Consider the following 19,224-nt stretch of genomic DNA (forward strand, 5'->3'; position numbering starts at 1 on the left):
CCCAATTCTAGATAGTGCAGGGGTGTCCGCCTAAAGCAGTGGTACTAATAGCAATGTATTCAAAAGTGTTTTATTTTTATTTTTATTGAATTCAATTCAAATTACCAATGTCCATGAGACACATCGGTTTAGGAAACATATATAGTAGGTACCTCTCCGTCCCGCAATAGATGACCCATTTGAAAATGTGTCATTTTGACCTAAATTTTTTCTAATATATTATTCAAGATATTTAAGCTCAAAGTTATGCATTGACATACGTAATAAGGTCAATTGTGTCAAGTATTATAGGACAGATGGAGTATTATAATTATGTATTATAATGTGTAGTCAATTACTCAAAAGTCAATGAAATATCATTTTCAGTTTAAAAAATGTCACGAAGGCACTGGTTAGCATGATCCAATGAATAAAACAATTTCAAACCCTATACATTATATCAATCAATTTTTAAAATACCAACCCTATAAAATATATGTTCTAAAATTTATACAAAATATTTTCTATTTCAAAATACTAAAATTATTTAAATACGTCAATATTTGCTATTCTTGAATTTGAATTTTGACTCTTCGCATGAACTATCATTGAAAGAGTTCTCTCTCGGAATTAAAGAAAAAATTCATTTTATTGTAGCCTTACCATCACTTATTTTTTGTTCCTATTAGTGTTTAATAAATTTGAAATTTATTTCTATTTCGTGTTGTTTGTTGTTCCATAACAAAGCAATTTCATTGTTCAAAATAGTTGTTATGTTCTTTTTTTTTTTTTTGGTAGATAGAAAATAGTTGTTATGTTCTAACTAAATTATTTGTTTATATATTCAAAATATTGTATTAATATTTTCCTTTTTAATTTAATCATCGTTATCGGTTTACATTGTTTGTCTCTAGCTTCTATAATTAGTTTTATTGCTTTGGGTAGTTTGAAGCTAATCATGTGTTGATTTATTTATTTGGAAATCAATGACGATATCCACCCCGTACGCACGGGTGCAGTAGTATAACAATAGCATCAAGCCTACCAGTATCTTCCAAAACACAAAGTATTGGACTCCATTCAGTAGTTCCATTTCATGTCACCTCCTCTTTAACCAACCTGAATATTGGAAAGAGCATCAACAATACGTAATTTCAAATAAATAATAATGGCGAGTTGCAAATAAAATGGCAAGAATATGTCATTAAGAATGCAAAATAATTAAACAAGTCAAAGAGGCGCCAATTTTTGGAAGGAATTATACAAAAGATATTAGAAGGGAAGGAATTAAAATCATCAGGAATAGTAATCATATGGACAGTTCTAAAAAACTTTATTATTTGGAGATGGCTATAGCTGATAGAGCTTAGTGTTTTTGAGAAAAGAGAGATCAAAAGCTTTATATTTACACCACCCTTTTAGGCGTAAATAATAAAATATAGAGTATAACCTATTTACAAAAAATATTAACAAAAAAAATCCAAAATAGCAAAATAAACCATATCTCGTGTATCTTACGTTGTTGTTGCATGTATATGACAGAAGTGGAGAAGTCACGAAAAAGATTGGATCCAAAAGATAGATTCATGATGAAAGCTACAAATCTGTTGATGGCCGGAACAGAGGTGTAGCATTTACAGCCATGGTGTTGATGATTTCTGACACGGTGGTCGCCGTTGAAAGAGTCACGATAATGATTGTGATTTGCGAATTTTGTAAAGAAGATGAAGAAGAGTCCTTCTAGAGTAACGTTTTTTCGAAAAACGGCTTGTGTTTAGAGAAAATATAAAAACCCATTTTTTCTTTCTCCTTAATTAGTGAATCTGTCAGGTTAGATAGATAGATAGAGAGGGTTGAGGAGAATAAGAAAACATATTTCTTTTGGCCAAACGCGGCCGATCTCAGCGGTGGCGATGGGTGAAAATCTGGTGGCAGCTGAATGGAGATGAAGAAGCGGGCGCTTCACTTGAAGGTTTCAGAATGAGGGAGAGAGGTTACTGGTTTGTTTACAGAGATTGGGCTCTGCCCAATTCTGATTAGTGCATGGTGTTGTAAACAAACTTATCAAATGCACACATATGTTTCAGATTTAAAAGAAATATGAAACAAAGCTGCAGAATATAATCAAACAACACTGAAACAAACTTTGTCTAGAAATAAACACCGGCAGTTTTTGCAGCCACCTGATCCACATTTAAGGTATAAAAAATGGCCATCTCTTTGATTTTATATAGCTTAAAAGGACCAAAAAATGAAAAAACACTGATGAACTTTAAAGTGACCACCTTAAATGAAATCAAAGAAAATGTATTATGAGTTGTATTGTATTTACCTTAGTTGTGGAATGAGCCACAAGAACTTCCTTTTCTGGAACTACTCGAACATCCATTTTTTTGAGCACCTCGACATCTTTATCATGATCGCAGCATGCTCCTGATCCACATTTAAGGTATAAAAAATGGCCATCTCTTTGATTTTATATAGCTTAATAAAGGACCAAAAAATGAAAAGCACTGATGACCTTCAAAGTGACCTCCTTAAATGAAATCAAAGAAAATGTATTATGAGTCGTTATTATATTTACCTTAGTGGTGGAATGAGCCACAAGAACTTCCTTTTCTGGAACTACTCGAACATCCATTTTTCTGAGCACCTCGACATCTTTATCATGATCGCGGCATGCTTTCAAAATCAACCTGATGTATCAATTTTCTAAAGATGAATAGTAAACTTTCAGAATAGATCAATCATATAGTGTACTAATTTGAAAGAAGCTCTAACACAATTCAAATACTCTTCAATATTAGCTCAGCAGACATGGTAATCCATCTAATCCACTCTTAAGACAGAAGAGATTTTGAAGACATTCTAAAACAAAAAAATCATGCAAATAACATTGAGAATTTCTTCGGGAAGCACTACTCCCGAACATTATCAAGAATTAAGAATTTGAAATTCATGTATAGGCATATATGATGGGCAGTTTCTATCAAAAAAATTCTCAGCAACATTGCCCCTTACTTTTTGACTACCAAAGCATGAACCATTTAGGATTAGATCAGAAAAAATTAACTTTGTCATCAACCATCATACATACAGTACTCCTTAAGATTCATCAAAGCTTGCCGAATCGTATTCTCGTCTTGATTGGAATATTTCAGGCATAACAACCTTTGCGCAACATGATAAGCACTCTGTATCAAGTGATTCTGCAAGCAGTTGACATCCATCATTTTCTTTTCCTAATGACAGTGAGTCATATCACATGTTAGTGTCAGTGCTTAGTGCCGGTTTATGTTTAACACTTGCTCTCTATCCACTACATACTTAACAAATGAATATGAAAAACAGACAAGAAGCAAACAATTTTGTGAAACATAGCTGTATTCAAAATAGATAGCACAATCATTGTGAATTGTGATGACAGATTGACAGCTTAATGAAATTAAAAACAAAAAAAACCAATTAACCTGTTCATATAACAGTTTGTTTGACTACAAATTTTATATGCATTCATGTATGAGTTTCCATGTAAAAATTTAAGCACATGATTCTCTGTTATTTGCACTGGAATTTCCTCCAAGAGTATTTATAATTTAAGGAATCAAGCTTCATTATCTTTTCTTTCATGGAAAGTTAAAGTGTGCATCATTTAAATTAATATCCTATTTTTGCAAGCATGATATAATCACCTTTTCTGAAATCCTTAATTGATCCATCATGCATTCACTAACCCAATCTAGAACTTTTCAACCGAATTAGTTTTACACCAAGCCGATTCATATAACTCAAGTTTTGGATTACCTAAAGTCAACCATGTACCTTAAAATTCTGTGACAGAACAGCTGTGTTTAAATAGCAACTGGGACATATAGGCAAATTATAAAATTATGAAATTAAACATGAAGAAACTACTGTATGTCCTCTTTCAAACGCAACTGGTCCCACTCGAAAAGGATTTTCCAAGCTTAAGATATTAACTTTCTAAGCTGACTGACGCAACATAACTTGTAAAATGGAACAGCTCAATTCATAAAATCACTATAAATCACATAACCAATATAAAAATATAAGACTTGACAGTATTAAAGTCGTAAAAGTAAGCTTTCCAATCTAATTGGTTTCACTCAAAATTGATTCCAATCGCTCAATCTATACCCAATTTAACTCAGCTACGTCATAATGTTTTTATGCAGAAAATAATTGTATTTGTTTCGCTCACAACCGCTATATCGCATATAATTTATTTAATAACAACTAATTCTTCATAACACAATAATATCTTTTGCTTGAGGGATGCAGCCTACATCACAACAACAGATACAATAATCATTAGTCAGATGATCGCCTTTCAGTTTAAATAACTTTTTATTTTACTATGAAGAACATCTAAAATGAGAGAAGTGACCTCTGCCAATTTGAAGAGTTTTTCCGTTGTTTCATGGGTGGCCTGCTACCTTGAGTAGTCCCATAAAATTCCATCAAATTCACTTCAAAGAATGCAAAATTCAGAAGGTTATTACATCACACTGTAAAATAAAGTATCACATTGTAAGACTATATAGCTTCATAAAGTAAGTGACGTACACCATCATTGACTTGGATCTCCCTTCGTTACTTAATAAATCACGTAAATGAGTCTTTTTAATGTCCTCAACATGGTCCTGTAAAAAGCAGAAGCATTGAATAAATCTTCAAAATTTTTGCATTATGCATATTTAAGAAGTATTGTTCCTGTCACACCTTTAAGTCCTTTCATAGCTGAGTGTCAGAGATGAGAGTCGAGGAAGCCATTCAGAACTGTAGTTATAGCAGAAAATATGGGATATGAGTCGCCATTTACCATAACCGAGAACATAAAAACTATCACCGCAATCTGCCGTAGTGACAGATATTCCATAACAATGCTAAGAAAAAGCATTAGAAACAAATTAATTTTTTCCAGAATCTCACCTTACAATATGTCTGGATAGTTGATCAGACATTGTTCACCTTATAAATGGTGCCTGGATAATTCTGTCAACCCAGGCTCTTTTGTCATTGTTTTCAAATTCAATGAACGTAGTGTCAGGCCGATTGATATATCTGTGGAGCAGAAAGAGTTGATAAGCAAACATGAGCAGAAAGTAGACGGGGATTTTAAATGCGTTGGATAGAAAACCATAACCTTGCTATTTTCAAATTTACCTATGTCAATAATGTTCAACTGATATGACATTTTATTAATGCCTTTGGTTCTAGTATGATGATAAATACAATAGTTCAAATTGGGGTATTGAGATTTTGTTGTTCTAATGGTAGTATCACAAAACTCAGATTATGATGAGTCAAAAGAAAAATAATTTCAGAACACCAAACCATTAGCAAAGATAAATACATATACATAATGTATACCTGCAAGCTTGCATTGAGCATGAGTCAATATCAGAACAATAGGTCCTATATCATTCCGATCAGCCAACTAACTCAGCAATTGTTTTCTTCGGATGCATACGAAGAAATTCATCCTCTAAAGAACAAATGCTAAATAAGCCTAAATTTTAGCTAAGAAATTTTCACAAAATTTAAGCAAAAGGTTCAGTTGGCACCTTGAAGAAAAAAACCTAATGCAAGAAGCTTAAGATCCCGTAAAATCGCCTTTCTAGTCGCATCAACTTTGCAAGATGGTTTCTGTTGAAGAAACAGATAAGGTAGATTAACAAATGAACAATTTATCAACAATGTTTCAATACAAATTCTGATTCTAGTCAAGTATCATAAAATTAATATAGATCAAAGAATTCAAAGATACTGCATTATCACTAAATAATATCATTACATTCTTTGTAACTATAGAAAAGTTTCAAGTAACATACCTTGTATGTGAATGCTAGTGCAACACCAACAATAAAAAGTAAAAATGGCATAACAAAATCTGCTATTGTTAAGCCATTCCATGGAGAATGAGTGCTGCAATAAGTCCACCAGCATCATCCACCAATATCATAAGCTGCATTGAGTTTCAGTTGCACATATAAGGAGAGGTTTGTTCACTACCTCAGAATAACAGATCTATGAAACTGATGCATAAAAACTTGGCCAGCAAAAAAGGAGATATGTAAAGAGATATATGTACTGAGCATTCTCTTTTTAGTGTTATCGATTGCGAATGGCAGAAAGTAAAAAGACGCAATAAAAACACTATGGCGTTGCCATGCTTCATGAATTGGTCATGGTGGTTGCCACAAAGTATATCAGCGCAATCCGCCATGGCCGATAAAACTTTCAAGCTTGAAAATTACATAACCCATGAACTGCAAAAAGTGATAAAAGGTCATTTAATTACCTGCATTGTGATCCCTCTTTTTCACGCTGGCCTGAAAATTTAAGGCACTAAAATATATAATTTTGATAAAGTTGTATAGTCCATCACCAAGGATTAATGCAATGGAAATAGAAACCTGCATCATGAAAATAAAGAAAAGTTAAGACTTAAAATGGAAGAGAAAAAACACAACTCAAATCAAAGAAGTTCTAATAGAGTGTTCTTAAGTTTTTGTTTATTCAAAGACCTTATAACCATTAAGACTCTTCATGATGTTTCTTTGTCTCTGCAACATAACATACACATTGATGAGAAGATAGACATAAACTTGGAAAAACAGCTTCTAGTGTTAGGTGTTTCAGACCAACAAACCTAGAACTCTGTCATGAGATCCCTGAACTTTTTAGTCAAGGAACTGCAATTTCAAGGAAAAGTAGATATTTTAGCTTCTTAAATTGTTTTTATCAAGTATGCTAATAAACATATACACTATATATATACTTTGTCATATTCATTCTTGCTCTGTCAATACCGGTTCCCTTCTCACAACCAGGCTTTTGTCTATTGATTAGATTCTGCATAAAACATATCCCGGTTAACTATTTTTTATCCGTATTTGAAATCTATATAACAAACTGAAATATGCTAAAACAATATTCAGCTAGCATCACATTACTTCTCTGTTGATAGCTTCAATTTTTGCTTTGACCCCATGTAAGAGGTTTGTTAGTCATACAAAGAACACTAAATTTCACATAGATGTGATGTCTTAATGGAAAAGGTGACACATTCAAACAAAATAAATATGAAATATTCAATGAACGTGTCACTGTTGTTAGCAAGACAATTGTCATGATTCAGTAACCAGTACCAGTAAAATCTTATGAGCATTAAACAATTTGAAGTATCAACCAAAAACCCAGAACATAGATATAACATCAAAACCACAAAGGAAACCAATAAACATCCCAAAAACTGATACAACAAAGACAAACCACAGGCTCAAAACAAAAACATGCAACAACAAACATACACAAAAATCAGAAACCGAAATCAACCAAACACAAACAACACAAAAACAGCAAAATCATACAAAAACAAAACAAAATGTCAAGAAATAATTGACATAAACAACATCAACTACCAGAATCACACAAACCTTTAAACTTGATGGCAAAGAAACCTGAAGAAGAACATAAAAAACAGAGTTAGAACAGAACCAAAGCACAAAACACCAACAAAACAAAAAACAGAACAAAATCAAAGCACAATCAAAAAAATCTAACAGATAAACGACATGCAAAGTGATCAAAAACAAAACACAAACCCTTAAATTTAATAGCAAACAAACCAGAAGCAGAACATGAAAACCTAACTTAGAACAAAAACAAAGGACACAAAAAGCAACAAAACACAAACATGCAATGCAATCAAACAACCCAAACCTTGAAACAGCAAAGGATTGTACCAGAAGCTGCTATCTACAAAACAAACCTGAAGAAGAAGATGAAAACCAACATTAGAACAGAACCAAAGCACAAAAGAAGCAAAAAAACACAAACATGCAAGGCAATGAAGCAACACAAACCTTAAAACGACAAAGAACCGGACCAGGCGAAAGAAAAACGGAACCGGACACAGGTCATAAGAAATATGACGAAGTAGTAGTAGTGGGATGAAATAGTGGGAAGGAGAATTGAATCATATCACCCCATATATATATAGATGAAGAGCATGATTTACTAATTTACCAAACTACCCCTACAGGGGTTAAATTCAATTGTAAAAAAAAACGGATAACAATTGTCCTATTTAGTTTAGTAGAAGATAAAACAATTTCAATATAGAACTTATATAATTAATTTTCAATATTTCAAGAAAAAATAATTAATTTTCAAAATACCTACATCCTAAAATATATCTTTAATAATTTACTAGTTACAAACCCGTGCGAACCGTGCTTCGCACGGGTTCAATAACGTATTCGATAAAAAAATTCTTCGAAAGAAGAGATGTTAAAACGACGGAACATTGTGATTCATCATAAAATATGTATGGGCTGATTAAGAGAGCATATAATCAGTTTATGAGATTATGAATTGACATAATATTTAGGATGAAAACAATTGGAACCAATAAAGGAACCAATGATGTGTGAATTTACATATTATCCAAAATTATAAAAAAGAGTGTTGTTGTTATAGAGTTAGCAAAAAATGATTGATACCCATACTTACATCAAATGAAATCAAGCAAAGAAGTAGCATCGGTGAGTGAAGATAATCTAGTCTAGGATTAGAGTTAAGGTGATCTGTTGAAAGTGCGGATCATGAACACCAAATCTTTATTTGGAAACGACTTGAACATGCATATTTTTAGGTGGCTTCTCTAGATCAAAAATTAACTTATTACCTACCTCTAACATATGTTCTCGACAAAATTTGAACCATTGGCCGCCTAAGTATTTTTGTAACTTGCTCTCTTTGCCGTTATCAAGCGACACTTATACCTTTTTTGAGCCTGTTTGTCGATGAGTGTGATTGTTTTCCGTGTTCCTTTTAGAAATGTCAATGATATCTCATTTGAGAAGTGCTGGGTATAAAACAAATTGCAGTGTTAGTTAGAAGTTATATATATGTACATTTCTAAAACATTTACCAAAGCATTATAAAGATCTACAGTAGGAAAAGAGCATATTTTATTTTGTTCAAGAGATTAGGAAAACAACATTACAATTAACATGATACTAATTGGAACCAATGAAGGAACCAACAATGTGCAGATTAACGTTACATAATAGTTAGGTTTATAAAAGAGATTCCAAGTTTTATAGACTAACCAAAAATGGATTTTTGCTAATATTTACAACAGACTAAATGAAAAGAACAAATGACATCCCAAAGTCAAGATAGTTTACGACTACAGTCCAAAGCGATACGTCAAAATAGAAGAAATTCAAAGAGTTCAACAACAAAGATCTACTTTGGAGCAACTCGAATTTGCAAGTTCTTCTGTGACTTTTCGAGATCAAAGATGAGCTTACCACCTTCTTCCATCACTCGTTTTCTGCAGAAATTGAACCACTGCCCACCGAAGTAATTTTCATAGCTTGCTCTATCCGCGGTAATGAGGTGACAGTTATATTGTCTCTGTGTCTGGTCATCAATGAGAGTGATTGTTTTGCGCTTTCCTTTCAGAATTGTTCTTGACACCTCGTTTGGGAAATGCTAAACAGGAAAATAACTGCAATATTAGTCTAATGCATATTTACATGGATAAGATGTATGCGAATATAGTTACATATAATTTATAAAATAAAGGTAGCATAACTGATTTTAAGCTAAAGAAAATGTAGCATGACCAATTAACATTGTTGAAACAAATGAAAATTAAGCATCACTTACGCGTGTGCATATATAGCTAGCACCATTTGACATTGATGTCTTCGAACATTTGGTGCAACTCTCATAATACAATCCAAACTGGTTAGGATTGAATTTAGTTGTTTTCCAAATAGTGATGCAGTATGTTTCCTAACACATATTATGCACATGAAATAAAGAATAATGCAATATATATTTTTAATTTGTGCGTAAAAAAACACAAAGCATGTTTGTGTATAAAAAAAAGCAGACACTGACTAAGTTTATAAATTCAGCAATTGGTCTAACCTGAGACAGTTTGGAAAAATCGTTGTACGAAGTACGTTGAGAAGAAGTCGAACTCTGACTTAAGTTCTAACTGAAGCTTTGACTCTGAGCTTGAGAAGTGTTAAGGTCATGACAACAATTCAAGAAACATGGTCAAAAAACAATCAAATCGGATTGTGAAATAATAAGTTACTCTACCACTGTATTGTGAAATCATAATGCAAACTTACTAAGTCTTAAATTTCTCAACAACCGGATGATGTAGGTTGATGAGCAGCTTCGAACCTGACCAATTGTTACATATATTTGGGTTGCCATTGACTACAAAATGGAAGCAAAGAACTCAAGGTAAATAGATGGTAAATGATAAAGCTACGGAGTATTTTCCCCATAGTGTTACATCAACTATATTCCCACTACATAAGGAAAGACATCTTTCGGGTCATTATCAAACTTATACAAAATCCTATCATTTGATGCAGAAAATAATATCTTTTCTATTTAGCAATGTTTAGTTTTTTTGAATAAGAAAAAGATATGCATAGTTTGTTACGATATAAATGTGCAATATATATATATATATAAGATAAGTATAATTTTTTTAGGCATCTATACCTTTTTTGAAGAAAAGACATCTACAATTTTACTTTTAATTAAAATCAAAAATTTATAAAAATTATACGCATTAGCGTAACAAAAAAAAAACAGACACACATAAAATATTACTCTAAACGCTAATATGTGTGTCTGTATATTTGCGAGGTTGATGAAAGAAAATAGTTTCCCTCAAATAAAAAAATTGGAAAATAGTTAAAAGTTTTTAAAAATATTAAAATTGGAAAATAGTTAAAAAAAAATATCGGTGAGGTAGCACTCAACCAAGCAACACTAAAAAATTATATGCATCAGCGTAACAAAAACACAGACGGACATAAAATATTACTCTAAGGGTGCGTTTGATGGTCACGATAGGGAGATAGGATATGATACATTAATCATATCCTACTTAAATCTCATGTTTGATGCACCACAGTGATATGATAAAATAAACCATTTTCCTATCCTATCATGACTTTCCTTTGTAATTTCTATCCTGAGTATAGGCTAGGCTAGAAATTATCCTGATGGAATTAGAAGATATTTCCTTATTTATTATCTTAATATTCTGCCGTTTTTAAAATATTGTCATTTTTAAAATAATGATAGCATGTATTTTCTATTATAATTAATAACATGCCATTTTTACAATATTTAATTAATTATGAGAGCAATTTTTTCATTTAATTATAATGATATTTTGTTTGTTATCATGTGTGCATCAAACACATGATATGATTAATGTTTATCATGTCCTTATCATATCCTATCTCTATCCAATTTTATATCATATCCTGACCATCAAACGGACCCTAAACGTTAATGTGTGTGTAAATATTTGCGAGGTTGAAGAAAGGAAATAAAAGTATTTGGTATTATTAAATGACAGTGTGAATAAAAATATTTGTGAGGTTGTGATGATTAAACAATATTGAAATTAAAATAATTGATAGTGTATTTGACCTAACTTCTCCTTAAAAATGTAGAGAAGTTGGAAAAAAGTCGGGTCAAACGATACCTTAATCTCCCACAACGGCAATGTAGAAGTAACTGAATTTAGGTGAAAAAATTGAAAAATAGTTTAAAAAAATAAAAATTGGAAAATAGTTAAAAATATAAAAATAATAAAATAATTAAAAAATGGTGAGGGGCAAAATGGGAAATGCACCCTAAAAATGATGAGGTGGCACTAACCACACCCCATCAATAGGAAATTACAAAAATGCCCCTCTTAGGGACAAAATGGTAAAATCATAGGGATTTATCTTTATAATATAGTAAGTAGATTCAGTATTTTTTTTTTTTGGGTTAATTATTCAATATATTTTCTAATCAAAAGAATAAAAAAAATTATTTGATTACTTTTTTGAAGAGGAACAGATATTTTGATTACTAATTTTTTTTTTTATTTTGAATAATTAAATACTATTTTTCATTGTTGGACTTTAATTTTCCTTCAAAAAAAAATTGTTGGACTTTAATTTATTTTTTAATTTTCAATTAAACCTACCCTACTCGGATTGATGGCCGGTTGGGTTTTTATATATTTTATTTATTTTGGTTCTTATATCTAAATTGATTTGCATATAATAATTAAACTCTTAATTATGAAATCCACTTGAATTTTAAGGTTACTCACTATTACTTGCAAATATATCATGTTATCAAAACATGAGATAATATATATTAAAATGAATGTCAAATTATCATGGGTAATCTACTTAAAATTGACCCAGCTCACTTGATCACAGTCGCAACCTGAACTACACTAAAATTTATGCATCAAATAGTTTTAAAATCTTTTCTCTACTGAAATATATTTCGGTGAACATAATTTTGCTTAAAGTACGTTTTGTAGCTGATCCTTTTTTTTTTGTCGATTGTTGTGATTTGAGGCTGATCCTGTTTCATATCTTCATAGGAAAAACCTTAGTTTATGTCCACCCGTGCGTCGCGCACGGGTCTTAGACTAGTAGTACACACAAACACAGGTTCTGATTGTCATTTCAATGTGAATATAGTTACAGGAATATAATATACATACAAGTTTCTGCTAAATATAATCCTTAGTAAACAATTCTAGTTATTAATAAACTTCATATAATCCTTAGTTATGCTAAATATATCTTAGTGTTGTCGGTAGGTAGCATAAAGCATGTTAAATTAACAACTTTCCATAGACCTTAGTGAAATTTCGTGTTTACTGTCAGGGACCTAACTGATAGTAAGTATGCACAGTCAGGGACCTAACAGTAAGTTGAGGATATCGATTTTCGGTTCAAGGACCAAAGTGACCATTTTCAACTTTCACTTTAGTCCCTGTGACACGTCATACTCCTTGTCATCATAAGCCATGTGTCACATCATCACTTAACAGATTTTTTTAACGGCAAGGACTAAAGTGATAACGGAAGTACAGAGTCAGCAACTTCTGTGTATTTAATCCTAAGTCAGGGACTTATGTGACAGCGAGGTGCACAGTGAAGGATTAAAGTGACTATTTACTCGAAAAAAATATATATAAATGTTTAAATAAACCTGCCTGCAGCACAACACCCCATCACAAGGCCATGAAGATGACGAGGAACTCTAGTTATTTTAGTAAGAATCCATGCAAGAGTTGTCCCAATTGTAGCACCCAAAAATAATAGCATATTTCCATTAGTTATTATTTATTAAATTACCTTAATTTAATATAACATTTTATGAGTGTGTTAATGGGATAGAAGCAAATAAGGTTATATTGGAAAAGAAAATAAAGAGTAATGGCATAGCTGTCATTTTACAAACATAAGTTTTTATATTTAAGGCTAAGTCAACAATTAGGGAAAGAAAAAAATCTCTCACAACTTCTCCACGTTCTGACTCACGTTGGGCATAACCAAAACCCCCACTCCCATTTGACCTCTCTAAGAACAGCAAGAAGAATCCCCAATCTTTCTCTTCATTTATGACTCTTTAATCAGGTGAGTTCTAATCAAGTATTAATTTCTGAAATACAATTTATTGGTATGGTTTACTTTGATGAAAACCTAACTATCAATCGGAGGATATTTATAAGATTCATCTAGGGTGATGTGGGGTCGATATGCTATCTTACTGATGAACTATGAATTAATTTTATATATATATATATATATATATATATATATATATATATATATATATATATATATATATATATATATATATATATATAGGGGTTTGCTAGAACACACCCACTAGTTTTTATGTGGGAGTGTTTTAGCAAAGCTACATCTTAGGGTGTAATTAACCACTTTTTAGTTATTTACTTGCTAAAACACTCCCACATAAAAACTAGTGGGTGTGTTCTAGCAAATGCCTATAGGATTTGCTAGAACACACCCACTTGTTTTTGTTAGAAGGTGTGTTATAGCAACATACACCTTAGGGTGTATTTAACCACTTTTTAGTTATTTACTTGCTAAAACACTCCCACATGAAAACTAGTGGGTGTGTTCTAGCAAACCCCATATATATATCTGATATTCAATCCACTGTTTCCATTATGTCGTGGCTATATGTGTTAATCGGTTTACTCTGTCTATGTTAATTGTGGACTGTGAATTGATGCCCTGCCACTTATACACCGTGTATGTATATATTCTTGATCTTTGAGAAATTACTACTACCTCCAATTGCTACTTGATGCATTATGGTTTAGTGGTAAGTCCCTAGTTAAATAATATGGATCCTGATGGTGTTTCACGGATAGTGAACTTCCTCATTATTAATATGATGATTTGGTTCTTGTTTTAATTTCATTTCATTTCTTCATATTATACAATCAATTAATTAATTATGGAAATATAGTTTTGGATTTTTTGTGGATTTATAACTAGTGAAGGATAGGTGCTACGGCAATTGCATATGGGTGTGTATATATATATATATATATATATATATATATATATATATATATATATATATATATATATATATATATATATATATAACTTATGTTTCAGTTTGAATCATCACCGTCCATGGATATATATGTTTGGTGGCTATACTTATGAATTATGTGTTGGATTTCAAGCATTGTAATCTACTGTTATATGTATTATTATTTATAGATCATTAGAGGGATACTGTTAAGAGTCCCACATCGGTTAGGAGTTGGCCTGACAATTTGTTTATAAGTGGGGGCAATCCTCACCTCACAAGCCGGTTTTGTGGGGTTGTGTTAGGCCCAACCACGATTTCTAAGATGGTATCAGAGCCTCTTCACGATTTTGGGCCACCTGTTGTCAGGTTTCCGTTATCGGGCCACCCGTCATTTATGTTCACGCTTCAGATGTGTAATCCTGAGCGTGAGGGGGTGTGTTAAGAGTCCCACATCGGTTAGGAGTTGGCCTGACAATTTGTTTATAAGTGGGGGCAATCCTCACCTCACAAGCCGGTTTTGTGGGGTTGTGTTAGGCCCAACCACGATTTCTAAGAGATACTAATTAAGCAAATCAAGGGTAATAATTAAAAGACACAAATTATTAAAAGACACAAATTGTGAGGCAGAAGGGTATTCCCAAAACACATGGGGTACCCTAAGTAAGTTCGGTAAGGGCAGGTAAATGGGGCGCCGATTTTGGGCCACCTGTTGTCAGGTTTCCGTTATCGGGCCACCCGTCATTTATGTTCACGCTTCAGATGTGTAATCCTGAGCGTGAGGGGGTGTGTTAAGAGTCCCACATCGGTTAGGAGTTGGCCTGACAATTTGTTTATAAGTGGGGGCAATCCTCACCTCACAAGCCGGTTTTGTGGGGTTGTGTTAGGCCCAACCACGATTTCTAAGAGATACTAATTAAGCAAATCAAGGGTAATAATTAAAAGACACAAATTGTGAGGCAGAAGGGTATTCCCAAAACACATGGGGTACCCTAAGTAAGTTCGGTAAGGGCAGGTAAATGGGGCGCCATTTACGACTTATTAGTCTACCTTACCGGTTATCTAGATATAATCAAATAGTTGGTAAGAATTTTATATGCAAAAGCTTAATAATTATTGCCGATGAGGCGAGGTGCATGTATGATTTATTTATGAACTCACTGAGATGTATTCTCATTCCAATTAGTTTGCATGTTACAGATAAGTGAACTGATAAAGCCAAGGCGAAGGAGACTTGAGGAGTTGTTCGGCGTGGCAGCCTTTCTCTCAGTTTCGTTTACTTTTATTCGTTAATAATTTGAAGTACGTGACTCGGTACTCCTTTGGATACTTCATGTAATAAGTGCTATGTTTATTTGAGTTATAAACCTTAAGTTTCAACCAGTTACTAGTACCTTAGCGAACATTCTATATTATATTCTAGTTAATAATATGGAGTGTTACACCAATAATATATCTCAGAAGAATATTTAACGGCATAAACCACCTATATAATTAATTCATCAAATCACCCCTCAAAAAATAAATCATCAAAGCAATTAAGCATCTCTTCTTAATTCCAAAAATCAATTAAACCGAGAAATGAATGGAAACAAATGTCATATGCGGACCAAATGTGTATCTAGGTCCAAAATAAATTTTAAAATGGGGGCTTTTAAAACAACTAAAATAAGATATCATAAGGACATATGTCCTCCTAATTAGTCCTAACAATCGTAAGACCCATAATTTACAGATTTGCATCTCATTTGGAATTGGAAGAAACCACACTAAATTGAAACATTTGTTTGGTTAATGTCTCATTAGAGAATCTTAACCAATTTTAGGCGCCATAAATGGATTAGATTAGTTTCTTCTAATTGTTTGCCTCAGTGTCATTCTTATTCTTAAATGGATTAGGGTTTTAATAACTTTAGTGAGAACATTTTTTGGTTTGAAGAATTCGAGAGTTAGTGAAAAAGAATTGGCACGCCAATTTCAACCATACTTGGCGTGAGGGAAATTGCCGCGTAGATTAACTTGCGAACTTCACTCTTAGCTTAAACATTATAGATTTTCTCATCGTTCACAATATTCCTTTGGATGCGTTGAAGATTCTCTTAGTTGATGATACCTCTCGAGTCGCTTCTCCTAGGCTTGTTAGAATATTTTTAGGTTGTGTTTGATTGTTTCTTCTTTGGCGGTCAGGCCCTCTCTTTTACCCAAACAAAAGGGTTGACAAGTTGTGATTGATTGCCAAGTAATTATTAATTATAATTTGTTGCCAAGTAATGTTCTATTTCTCATTTAATCCTTTTAAAAACGAAATAAGAGAGGATTGAAAGAAAGACAAAAAAAAAAAAAACTGTTCAGAATGAGAATGATTTAAATTTTATACCTATATATGGATCATGAAACCTTTTAAAAACGAAACAAGAGAGGATTGAAAGAAAGACAAAAAAAAAAAAAACTGTTCAGAATGAGAATGATTTAAATTTTATACCTATATATGGATCATGAAAAAAAAATATTGGTGGTTTAAAAATTAATTAACTTACAATATTGAGGTGCTTCTTGGCATTCTTTGTGAGTATGCCAATGTTATCAAGTGCAAGTACAGCCCCAATAATAGCAATGAACAAAGTGTTCACAACTGGGGCTAATGCAACTAGGAAAAGCTTCAAGAAGTTCATATTGAGATATCTTTTTGCACCACTCTAAATCAAGTTGTATATTATATATATGAAACAATTTCAGCTTTCAAATAAACACCAAATATAATGAAAGGGATTTTTTAATATTTCTCTTAGAGGTAATCACTAATATGATTATTTTTGTTAACAACCAATTGGATTATGGACAAAATGGCTGTAGAGTGATGACGTTAGCCATTTTGAATTTATAAGGACTTTTCAAATATAATACCTTTGAAAATTTAACAACCAAAGCTAATTTTAATGTTTATTTATAAATTAAAAATTATAAAATAAATTATCACAATTTTTTTCATAACTTGAGCAAACACGCTTATTATTATTATTATTATTATTATTATTATTATTATTATTATTATTATTATTATTATTATTATTATTATTATTATTATTATTATTATTATTATCATTATTATTATTATTATTATTATTATTATTCTTTGTTATCATTTATATTTATATTATAACTATTTGTGATTTTAGAATCATCTACAGCCAATTTTGTGAAAATAAGAAAATAATATTGTCTTGGCTATACAATTACATGAACCCTACAATACTTCTAATTAATGAACAAAATAAATGAAAACATATGTATATATATACACCCCAATTAGATATATAAATGATTTTTTTTTAAAGACTAATTAGATAAATGATGTCAACCGAGTGAAGATAATTTCAACCCATCTTTTTCTATTTCAGTGAAGGGTTAGGCAGCAACATTCCTCACCCCCACAAAAACATTTCTAAAAAAAATCACAAATGATTCCAAAAACTTCATGACACATAACTTGTTTAAAGTACTTACGACACAAAATTCATTTTTTTCTTCAAATAAATAAAGTTTATCCCAAATTGTTATGAGAGCTTTTTTTTCCCCTAGGAATGTGCTCTTTCAAACAGGATTTGTCTAGAACGCTCCAGACAGAATTTGTCTAAAAGTAAAATTTTGAACATAACTTCATCAACCTCCCTAAAATTTAGACTTAATACTCAATTCACTCACTCCTACACTTTTTTGGCACACTTAATCATTGATTGCTTATTCAATTATGACAACTATTTATGTTTAGTTTATATATGTTTCAATATGAGATCAATTTCATATTTTGTTGAATATTTATTTCAGAAATTTAGTGCTCGAGATGACCTATTGAAATGTGTTTGAAATGAAAACCATTATTAGTGTTTATTTTTATTTTTTTACAAGGTTAGATCATGGTGAAAATAGAAGAAAGATGACATTGGAATTGGGATGTGAAAGGGATGAGAAATAAAAAAGAATACAAGAAGTTGTTGGAATAAGATACATGATCCATAAAATGTGATTGTCAATTCATATTATGAAATGTGCTTTTAGAAGATTAGCATATTGTGTGAAAAACACAATCATGTGATGACATCTCATAAACATGATCGAAAGTAACAAAAAAAAATATGGATCATGTATATCTTGACAAAAATATGGATAAAAAACATGGATCATTTTGGTGTGTTTCCTCCTCGCACACCTTGTACGGTTGGAAGCACCTTTGAGTATATATATCATTTTGATTTGTTAAAAAAAAAAGGATCATGACAAAAATATGATCGAAATACAATCGTGATCACATTGTCAACATGTTTTTGGTGAGATGCACTTATGAATTAATTAGATCTTACTAAAGTAAAAAAAATACTTATGCACTTTTAGTGAAGTTCTATTCAAGTTTAACCTTGGTAATAAATGTTGAACAAGTGACTTCAAACACACAAGAGGGGGGTGAATTCTGATCTTTAAGAAGTTTTTAAAAAATAAGCACTAAAAATTATTTTAACCAAAGTAGAAAAAAATGCTTATAGAAGTTTTTAATAAATGCGAAAAATAAAGATGTTAAAGGTAAAATAAATAACAACAAAAAATAAAAGAGATAAGGGAAGAGAGAAAAGACACAAGAAGTTTATACTAGTTCGGCCTAAAACAACAAGGCCTAGTCTAGTCCCCAAGGAAAAGCCCCTTGAGATTTTCACTGCTCAAGCTTTTAATTAGGATAAGCCGGTAACCTTTACAAATAACGAACACTCTCCAAACAAAACAATCCTTTGTAGAAGA

The 19,224-nt window shown here is 31.7% G+C and overlaps 4 long non-coding RNA genes across 8 annotated transcripts; 2 read left to right on the forward strand and 2 right to left on the reverse strand.

Annotated features, from left to right (window-relative positions):
* Positions 1-2,038: 2,038 nt before the first annotated feature.
* Positions 2,039-4,039, forward strand: LOC146896943 (uncharacterized). Its single transcript, XR_015022107.1, has 2 exons — positions 2,039-2,178; positions 2,429-4,039. It is a non-coding gene; the product is annotated as an uncharacterized LOC146896943 (long non-coding RNA).
* LOC146896944 (uncharacterized) lies at positions 2,290-7,051 on the reverse strand. 5 transcript variants are annotated; one of them, XR_015022104.1, is made up of 14 exons: positions 6,960-7,051; positions 6,785-6,858; positions 6,656-6,698; positions 6,531-6,569; positions 6,305-6,419; positions 5,835-5,968; positions 5,568-5,649; positions 5,374-5,488; positions 4,933-5,064; positions 4,723-4,740; positions 4,567-4,643; positions 4,388-4,469; positions 2,564-2,675; positions 2,290-2,412 (listed from the first exon to the last, which is right to left on the reverse strand). It is a non-coding gene; the product is annotated as an uncharacterized LOC146896944 (long non-coding RNA). The 5 variants fall into 5 exon arrangements; XR_015022102.1 differs by lacking the exons at positions 2,290-2,412; positions 2,564-2,675 and adding an exon at positions 4,009-4,282 and having other exon boundaries at positions 6,305-6,335; XR_015022100.1 differs by lacking the exons at positions 2,290-2,412; positions 2,564-2,675 and adding an exon at positions 4,009-4,282.
* A 329-nt stretch (positions 7,052-7,380) lies between these two features.
* LOC146896945 (uncharacterized) lies at positions 7,381-8,108 on the reverse strand. Its single transcript, XR_015022106.1, has 3 exons — positions 7,872-8,108; positions 7,729-7,777; positions 7,381-7,466 (listed from the first exon to the last, which is right to left on the reverse strand). It is a non-coding gene; the product is annotated as an uncharacterized LOC146896945 (long non-coding RNA).
* Positions 8,109-13,321: 5,213 nt separating this feature from the next.
* LOC146896946 (uncharacterized) lies at positions 13,322-15,829 on the forward strand. The gene is made up of 2 exons (XR_015024237.1): positions 13,322-13,496; positions 15,637-15,829. It is a non-coding gene; the product is annotated as an uncharacterized LOC146896946 (long non-coding RNA).
* The last annotated feature ends 3,395 nt before the right edge of the window (positions 15,830-19,224 follow it).

The sequence above is a fragment of the Medicago sativa genome, chromosome 8 (genome assembly GCF_051527215.1).
Source record: "Medicago sativa cultivar Bolivia chromosome 8, Bolivia_mono, whole genome shotgun sequence".
NCBI lineage: Eukaryota > Viridiplantae > Streptophyta > Magnoliopsida > Fabales > Fabaceae > Medicago > Medicago sativa.